We start from the raw sequence: 10374 nt of genomic DNA, 5'->3' as shown, positions 1-10374 counted from the left end.
ATAGATAGATAGATAGATAGATAGATAGATAGATAGATAGATAGATAGATAGATAGATAGATAGATAAATGAATAGAGGGCACAGGGTGAGCTGATCTGGAGAATAAAATTAAGGGGTGAGAGAGGATTATACTAGGAGAAGGAGAAAGGGAGAAGTAGAATGGGGTAAATTATCTCACACAAAAACAGAAAAAAAAAGGCTCTTACAGTAGAGAGGAAACAAGGGAAGGTGAGAGGGAATGAGTGAATCTTATTATCAAGGATTTGACTTATGGAGGGAGTAACATACACACTCAGTTGGGTATGGAAATCTGTCTTACCCTACAGGAAAATAGAGTGGGAAGGGGACAATAGAGTAGGGGGATGATAGAGAGCAGAGAAGATTGGGAAAATGGGTAATCAGAAACAAATACTTCTGAGGAGGGACAGGATCAAAAGAAAGAATAGAATAAATGGGAGGGGCAGGATAGGATTAAAGGAAACATGTCTGCTATGGAAGTGTATTGCAAAACTGCACATCTATAACCTATATTGAGTTACTTGCCTTTTCAATGAAGGCAGGTGGGAAGGGAGGAAGTGAGAAAATTTGGAACCCAAAGTTTTAAAAACACATATTTAAAAAAAAATGTTTTCACATGCAACTGGAAAATAAGAAATTCAGGAAATGGGGTACAGAAATCTATCCTGCCCTACAGGAAAATAGAAGGGGAAGAGGATAAGAGAAAGGGGGAGAGATAGAAGGGAAGGCAGACTAGGGGAAGGGGTATTCAGAATGCATGCCATCTTGGGGTGGGGGGAGGGGCAAGATGGGGTGAAAATTTGGAACTCAAAATCTTGAGGAAGTAAATGTTGAAAACTAAAAATAAATAAATTTATTAAAAAAAACAAAAAAAGATAAAAAAGACATGTAAAAAGGAGAAAAATATCCCTATTTCTCAGTGACATGATAATTCTACTTAGAGAATTCTTATAAATCAGCAAAGAAATGAATTCAGATAATACTTTCAGCAAAGTTTCAGGATATAAAATAAAACCAGGAATCACAGTGTTTTATGAAAAAAAATCCAAGAACCAATAATACAAATAGAAATTCCTTCCAAAATAACTACAAAATTAGTGAATATCTGGGGATCATTCCATCAAAGCACACAAAATACTTATAAAGATCCAATTGCAAAGTGCACCTTGAAGAAATAAAGACCTTAAATAGTTGGAGGAATATGTAGTCCTCATGTCTGGACTTTGCAAATACAGGGTGTCTCAAAAGTCTTGGTGATATTTTAAGTAATTAAAGCTTAATCAAATAGTCAGTTGGTTCAGCTTTTTGTGATCAACTAAGCCTCAGAGATGGATTGCACGTGACAATTTATAGAGGTGATTTGAGCTTTACAGATTGATGAGACCATGGAGTGTACAAGTTTTATGAAAGGAAGTGAACACAGCTAGGAAGGATATTTGTTTGAGACTTTATGGCTGCTCACTCTGATGTGGCTTTTTAATATATTTTGGAATAGAAAGTTCTCTGGAAAGACCACATTTAGTTTTGTATTACATTAAATGTCATCTTAAGATATAGTGCAGAGTCTGTGAGATACTTAAATCCTTTTGCAGGGAGTCCAATAGCAAGAATAATTTGAACTATTAAAGCATAAAACTCCACCAAGGCTTGTGACATACTGTTAAAATAATCAGATGGATTTTGTCTTTTTTTAAAATTGATTTTACCTTTAACTTTCTAAGTCACGCACACATATGCATACATACATAATGTATATGTGTGTATATGTATAAATGTGTGTATGTGTGCATATATGTGTATGTAGTCTTTCTTCTTTGAGCCAATTCCAATGAAAGTGAGGTTCAAGACTTGTTAGCCTCACCTCAATTCCCCCTGCTTTCTTGCATGACTGTTTCATGTGAGATAATTTTCCCCATTCTTCCATTCCTTTTCCCAGTACAACTATCTTTCTCACCTATAGTAGACTCAGTCCTGAGCCCAATGTCTACGTAGAGTCCTTCCAACATCCCTAAAAATGATAATGGGGGCATATGGGTATTCAAGAGGAATAGCATTTCAGGTTTGAGGGCTTGCTGAGAACTTTTCAGGGCTGCTCATCCATCTTTGGTGTCCACCATATTCACCCAATGCTCACCTGTGACTACAAGAAGTTGTTGCATGTGCAGTAGCCACACACTGTTAAACCTTCTAGGCAGATAGACTAAACCAGGTAAGCAGGGTAAGCAACATGCCTCAAACCCGTTGGTGAATTAGGGTGATGTCTACATTAAGCATACAAAGATGTTACAGAATGGGTAGATAAGAACAATTTGTTACAATGACCATGAAGGTACTATAGAATGCTTGGAGCTTGGTTAGGCACTGAAGATGCCAAGGTCATCCACTGCATTCTGAGCCATCACCAGTTATCTTAATTTTCTCCTGCCACTAGATTTCAAATGAATCAGAGAGAGATAGTGAGGCTTATGGCTTTGTGCAACTCTGCCTCATTTAAATCCAATTAATGCACAAATCGAGACATCACTCACGATGCTGGATGTTGTTGGTCCTTGTAGAAAACAAAGCAAAAATAACAAAACAATAATGATGAAATTTCTAGGAGTTACATGTGTCATCTTTCCCTATAGGAATTTAACCTTATTGAGTTCCTTATGATTCTCTTTCATGTTTGTCATTTTAAGCTTCTCTTGAACCTTTTGTTTGAATATCATTTTCTATTTAGCTCTGATCTTTTCATCAGGAATATTTAAAAGTCCTCTCTTTCTTTAAATGCCCATTTTCCCCCTGAAAAATTATATTCACTTTTTCTGGGTAAGTTATTCTTGGATGTAATCCTAGTTTCTTTGCCTGCCAGAACATCACATTCCAAGACTTCCACTCCTTTAACATGTAAGCTGCTACATCTTGCATAATTCTAACTGTGGCTCCATATTTAGATCGTTTCTTTCTGGCTGCTTGCAATATCTTCTCCTTGACCTGGGAGTTCTGAAATTTGAGTAAAACATTCCTGGGAGTTTTCATTTGGGGCCCTTTTTCAAGATATGACCAGCAAATTCTTTCATTTTCTACAACCTTCTATATCTGAGAGGATATCAGGTCAGTTTTCCTATGCAATTTCTTTAAATGAGATAGATTTAGTAGTCCAACAATTCTTAATTTATCTGTCCTCAATTTATTTTCCAGATCAGTTGTCTTTCTGGTGAAATATTTCACATTTTTTTCAATTTTTAATTCTTTTGATTTTGTTTTTTTTTTTGTTTGTTTGTTTCTTGATCAATAATGAAGTCATCAACTTCCACTTGCTAAATTAATTTTTTCAGGAATGATTTTCTTCAGTGAGCTTTTATGCCTCTTTCCCCTATTAAGACAATTTTGCTTTTTTAGTGTATTATTTTCTTCATTTAATTCTTGTGTTTCTTTTACCATTTCATTAATTCTGTTTTTTAAGATGTTATTTTCTTCAGTACTTTTGTGTCTCTTTTACTAAGTTGTTCATTCTCTTTTCATCATTTCCTTGCATTACTCTCATTTCTTTTCATATTTCTTCATCTGTAACTCTTACCTCTTTCTTTAGTTCTTCTAGGAATTCTTGTTTAATTCATGTTCAATTTGATTTTTTTTCCCTTTGAGGCTTTGCTTATAGCTGTTTTCACATCGTTTGCTAAGTTTGGATCTTGATCTTCCGTCACAGGATAGATTTTTTATGGAATGGCTCTTTTTTGTTGTTTACTCATATTTTTCAGTCTATTTCTTGACTCTGAACTCCATGGTAAAATTTGTCTCTGTTAAACTGGAGATAGGGAAGCACTGTCTCAAGCTTCAGGCTTTTTTTGTGCTGCTCTTTCAGAGCTATTTCCAAGGGTCTACAAGTTTTTGATTCCAAGGAAGTTTATTAATTAAGGAGAGAAGTAGTCACTGCTCTCCTCATCTGTGCTCTGGTCTTTACGCAGGAAGGGTGCCTGTTCCCTTACAGTCATAAGTGTTAGTGCTCTTCTCTACTCTGGAACTATAGCTACAGATCATACTCCATTCTGCTTGACCACAAGTTGTCCTTCTACCCTATTACTGTGACTCAGAACTTCATATAGTCAATGAAATTGCCAAAGTTCTACACCCAGTGTCAGCCCAGAGTCCCCTATAATCTCTTTCTGACCAGTTGTTCAATCCCTTTACCATCTCCAGGCACAGAGTTCCTAAAGCTGCTGCTCCTGCTGCTGATGTTGCCTCCAGCACTGCCTACTGGTGTTGTCACCTTGTGGCTTTTAGGCTAGCCTCCAACTTGGTTGCACATAAAACAATTTTGTTGTTGTTATGTTGTTTTTCAGTCATGTCCCATTCTTTGTGATCCCATGTAGTATTTTCTTGGTAAAAATAGTTGAGTGGTTTGCCATTTCTTCTCTAGTTCATTTTACAGATGAGGAAACTGAGGCAAACAGGGTTAAGTGACTTGCCTAGAGTCACACAGCTAGTAAATGTCTGAGGCCAGATTTGAACTCAGGAAAATGAGTCTTCCTGACTCCAGACCCAGAACTCTAACCATTGAGCTATGCAACTGCCCACTGACCACTCCTACCAACTTCCTAAGTTTTCTTAGGCTACACTGAAACAGAATTTGATCTGATGCATTATTTTAATAATGCTTGGAGGGGAATTTTGAGAGAGTCCAGCTGTGTTGTTGCCTCTATTCCACTATTTTGGTTCTGCCCAACTATGAATATTTTTAAACAAAAGTGAAAGAAGAGATTATAAAAGATAAATGGATTGTTTTGATTACATGAATTTGAAGGCTTCACACAATTCTTCTAGGGTAAGAAAGGGAGTGGTTGATGGGGAAATATCTTGTATCAAATATTTCTGATAAGAATTTCATATATATGTATGCAACTAAGAGAAATATAGAAAACCAAAACATTTTTCTAACAGATAAGTAGTTTTCAGTATTATCAAATAGTTTTCAAATGAAGAATTGAAAAGTATTCATAACCATATAAAATGTTCCAAATCACTAATAAGCAAGGTAAACAACTCTGATATGGTCAAATTGATAAACACAACAAAAGATGGGAATAGTTAATGTTAGAAGGACTGTGAGAAGATAACTAAGTTAATTCAGTATTGCTAGACATGTGAATTATTAGCAGAAGTGTTCTGAAAAGAAATTTGGACTCATGCAAGTAAAAAGGATGAAATGTACACTATGTACAATATATAAATTATTGATAGAAGCCCTTTTTCTGGTAGCAAAGAACTAAAAACAAAATGGATGACCACTGATTCAGGAATGGATAAACAAATTATGATATATGAATTATAATAGAATAGTACATTTCTGTAAGAAAATGAACAGAGAAGGACGGAAGCATAGATTTACATGAAATGATGGAAAGTAAAGTAAGAAGAGCTAGGGTTAAATACACACAAAAATTACAACAATATAAATTGAAAGATGGGCAAAATAAAAAAAAAAAATCTTGGCCCCTAAGTTGAAATATGAGAAGACATCTCTCCCTCCTCCTTTGCAAAATTAGAGATCCATAGCTTTAGAACATTGAATATAATGTCAAAATTTTGAATGTGTTATTTGGTTTTGTTTTTTTTTTTCCCCCTGGCTCAAAAAATAACCTTTGTTATATGAGATTACTCTCAGGTAGAGATACAGGAGAACTTGACCTTGCGAAACTACTACAGTGGCAGGGAAGATCAAAACATAAACTCAGAACAAGATAACAATGTGACAAATGGCTACAAACAAGGCCTCAGAGAAAAACGCTAATCTGACCCACGAAAACAAGAATTCCTGAGTGTAAACATAAGTATGAAAGAGTAATTGCCAGAGATTAAAGTTCAACTGTTTACATTCCTACATGGGAAGAGAATGCATATTAACTCCTAAGAGATTTATCATTATTGGGACAGTAAAAGGAGTTTCCATATATAGAGGGCGTGGGTGTGAGTTGGTTATGTTAGAATAATTTCCCCCCAAAAAAAGAAAGGGTCAGAAAGAGGGATGGACTGGGAGAAGGGGGAAGGGAGAGATAGAATGGGGAAAATTTTCTCACACAAAAGAAGCAACTCAAGGAAGAGCTTTAAAGTGGAAGGGAAAAGGTGGGATGTAGCAGGCAATGGTTAAATCTCACTCATCAGAATTGATTCAACAAATGAAGAAAACACACACGTGTATATATGTACATTATACACACATGCAATATACATATACATAGGTACACACTGAGTTGTGTATAGCAATCTAACTTAATAGGGAAAAAGGAGGAAAGTGGATAAAAGAAAGAGAGGGATGATAAAAGGAAGAGCAGATTAAGGGATGTAACATTTAGATCAATAAATTTAGGAGAAGAGATGGGATAGAAAGAGAGAGAAAAAAATGGGATGGAGGAAATACACAGTTAGTAATCAAAACCATGCATGTGAATGGGATGAGCTCATCCATGAAATTGAAGCAGATTGCAGAATGGATTAGAAACCAGAATTCAACAATACATTGTTTGTAAGAGACACACTTGAATCAGAAAGACACACACAGGTTAAAATAAAGGACTGGAGCAGAATCTAATATGCTTCAGCTGAAGTGAAAAAGCAGAGGTAGCAATCACAATCTCAGGCAAAGCAAAAGCAATCAAAGACCTAAACCCAGTTAAAAGAGATAATCAGGAAAACTACATTATGCTAAAAGGTGTAATAGGTGCCATAGACAGTGAAGTTATATCAATAATTTTTATAGCAAGTTTTTCTGATAGAGGTCTCATTTCTCACATATATACTGATCATAGATCTAAGTCAGTCTTATAAAAAATTCATTTCCCAATTGATAAATGGTCAAAGGATATAAACAGAAGAAAAAATCAACGCTATCGGTAGTCATATGAAAAAAATCATCTAAATGACTATTGGTTAGAGAAATACAAATTAAAACAATTCTTCACAGCTATGAGAAATGAAAATACTGGAGGAAAAGAGAGAAATAATGAAAGATTGGTGGAATAGTGAACTAGTTCAACCACTCTCCAAATTTGGAACTATGTCGAAAGTGATATGTAACAAGGAATATATAACTGTACACACCATTTGACCCAGAAATACTACTTGTAGGTCTGTATTCAAAAGAGATCAAAATAAAAGGAAAAAAGATCTATATGTAAAAACAATATGTTTATAGCAGCTCTTTTTGTGGTGACAAAGAATTGGAAATTGAGTGGATGCTCATCAATTGGAAAGTTGTAGTGTATAATTATATTAGAGTCATAATGTACTGCAAGAAATAATAAGGAAGGAGGTTTCAGGAAAAAACATGGCCAGACCTACATGAAGCGTTACAAAGTAAAATGAGAAGAACCAGGATGTCATTGTGAATAGTAACTGCAATGTAGCAATGATGATCTATAAAAAAATTTGGCTACTCTGATCAATACAATAATCCAAGACAATTGCAAAGGACTCATGATGAAAAAATGTTATGCACCTCCAGAGAAATGATGAACCCTGAGTAAAGATTGAACTATAATTTTCCCACTTTATTTTTCATCTTTTTTTTTGGAAATGTGGCTAGTATGGAACTATATTTGCATGATTTCACATTTATAATTGATATATTGTTCATCTCTGTGAGAGTAGGAAGGAGTGGAAGGGAGGGAGATAATTTAGAACTAAAATCCTAAAAAGAAGAAATATGATTAAAATAAGTAAGTGAAATTTTGAAAATATGTAAGAAAAATGATTTTTGCAGATCTTTTTCATTTTTTTTCCTTAAATGCCTTCAGGATGATTTGCTTAGTTGGATTCTTTGCCAAACATTCTTTAAATTTATTTTTCCCTGAGGCAGCTAGGTAGTGCAATGGATAGAGCACCCACCTTGAAGTCAGGAGGACCTGAGTTCAAATCTGCCCTCAGACCAAACACTTGACGCTTATTAGCTGTGTGACCCTGGGCAAGTCACTTAACCCCAATTGCCTAAAAAAAAAATTATTTTTCCCTGCTCAACTTGTGAGTCAGTATTTCTTAGGTTTTATTTTATTTGTAGGAATTCATAGAGATTCCATATTGCTTTCTAATTAGTCCCCCTGCTTCCAATAAGTCCTTTTATTCATACATAGATCACAAAAAAATTATCTAACAATGTATATATTTAATTATTTCATCACTAGCTCAAAAAATTCTTAGTGATTGTTAGGCCTTTCATAATATGTTATTGTTCAGCTGTTTCAATCATGTCCAACTCTTAGTGACCCATTTAGGATTTTCTTGGCAAAGATACTGGAATAATTTGCCATTTGCTTCTCAATATCATTTTACAGGAAACTGAGGCAAAAAGGATTAAGTGACTTGCCCCAGGTCACACAGCTAGGAAGTATCAGAGGCCAGATCTGAACTCAGAAGATAAGTATTCTTGACTCCAGGTACTGCATTTTATTCACTCTGCTTGCTAGCTGCCGTTTTAAAATATCACTGTATTCTAGTTTGCTATTTTGATACGCTGCATTCCAGGTCATCAGAAAAAAAAAATCACTACTCAATGGTTTTGTCCTAACATCTCCTACATTCTTGACTTTTGTGCAGGCTGTACCTCATGTATTTTAATGGTGTAAGCCCTTTATATATTACATCTTGGCTTGTTTGTTTCAGATTTATAAAATACATGGCTATGACAGTCAAGGTAATGAAAATTGTGTTGGAGTTAGAAGTCAGAAGGCCTAAGCATAACTACTTTTTTTTTGGTGAGGTAGTCGGGGTTAAATGACTTGCCCAGGGTCACACAGCTAGTAAGTGTCAAGTGTCTGAGGCTGGATTTGAACTCAGGTCTTCCTGACTCCAAGGTTGGAGCTTTATCTACTGTGTCATGAGCTGCCCCTAAGCATAACTATTAACTCTATCATTTGTTATTTGTGTTTCCTTGATAATTTACTCAACTGCTCTTAGTTTTTTTTAAATCCATAAAATTGTGGTAATTATTCTTATATTACAGGGCTATTTTGTACATTTTTAATGTACTTGAGTAGTGTTTAAATGTGAATTGTTGTTTATACTGTTACCATCAATGTGAATATATATTTTATTAAATACATACATAAATATCAACCTATTTTTACTAAGTAATCAATCAGAATTGTTTTCTTCATTAGAATTTAGCTAAAGAGTAGATATTTCTCATTAATTCTAAAATGCCTTTTAACCCCTAAATATGTTTTTGTACTATCTTTGCCAAGGAAATTAATAAAATTATATGATTATCTTGCTAGTAAAATTATCTGAAAATATGAATGCACATTTAAATCTTAAGAAAATTAAGAATGTGTTAAGTAGAGCCTATATCAGACTGCATGCTGTCTTGCAGAGGCGGAGAAGAGGGAGGGGGAAAATTTAAAACTCAAAAACTTATGGAAGTGAATGTTGAAAAGCAAAAAATAAATTAATTATTAAAAAATAAAATTAAGATTGATTTTTTGTGATATTCAAATGTGTCTTTCTTCAAGGACCCACTTATGTTTTCCATTGTATGTCAACATCTCAAGAGTTTTAAAAATCAAATATCCTTCATCAGTTTCATTTCAATTTTTTCATTCATTGTTTATTATTCACTATTCTCTTGTGAAAATTTTTGTGTGGTTTACCTTTATTATTCTCAATAAACAGTGACTTTTTCTTCTAGCTGCAGTTTGTTTGGTAGTAACCAAGGACATGCTGATTTCTAAGCCTATTGTAGTCTGTTGTTTTCTCTGCTTTCTGAGAGAAATGATCTTTCAGCTTTTCATAATTTAAATCTGTTTCACTTCTCTCTGTTAGCAAGTTTTGATAATAAAATTCTTCCAATGCCTTGGTAGATTCAATTTTAACAAGTCACAGTCAACATTTTTTTTAACTAATCTACTCAAGTAAACAAATCCCAAAATGATTCCTCCCAAAACATTTTGGAATTTGGAAAATTCCAACTGGACTGTCAAAAATATTTCAGCAAAAATTAGTTCTGCCAATTTTCCAAATAAACATTTCATCATTACATTTCATATGCAAAGGATTTTTTGTGTATTTAATGTAATGAGTTTAATTAGATGATCATGTGCCTCCTCTTCTGATATCATATGTTTTGCCTCTCTCAATCCTCTAGTTGGAGCAAAGATGAAATTTCATCTGTCAAACAGTTGTATTTAGGTATTACATAAGTCAATTAGTCCAATGTAATAATGTAGATCAGCCTTCAAGCTAGTCTCGAAGCATATTGAAAAAAATTGTGTTTTGTAACACATGTAGAACAAACAATGTAAATATGCTGCCCAAATTACTTCTCTATGAAAGAATTAATGTGACAGGCAATTAAGCTATGCATTTTAGTGTAGTTATTACAT

The sequence above is a fragment of the Vombatus ursinus genome, unplaced genomic scaffold, assembly GCF_900497805.2.
Source record: "Vombatus ursinus unplaced genomic scaffold, bare-nosed wombat genome assembly UNPS02014805.1, whole genome shotgun sequence".
NCBI lineage: Eukaryota > Metazoa > Chordata > Mammalia > Diprotodontia > Vombatidae > Vombatus > Vombatus ursinus.
Note: the sequence above shows the minus strand (reverse complement) of the source record.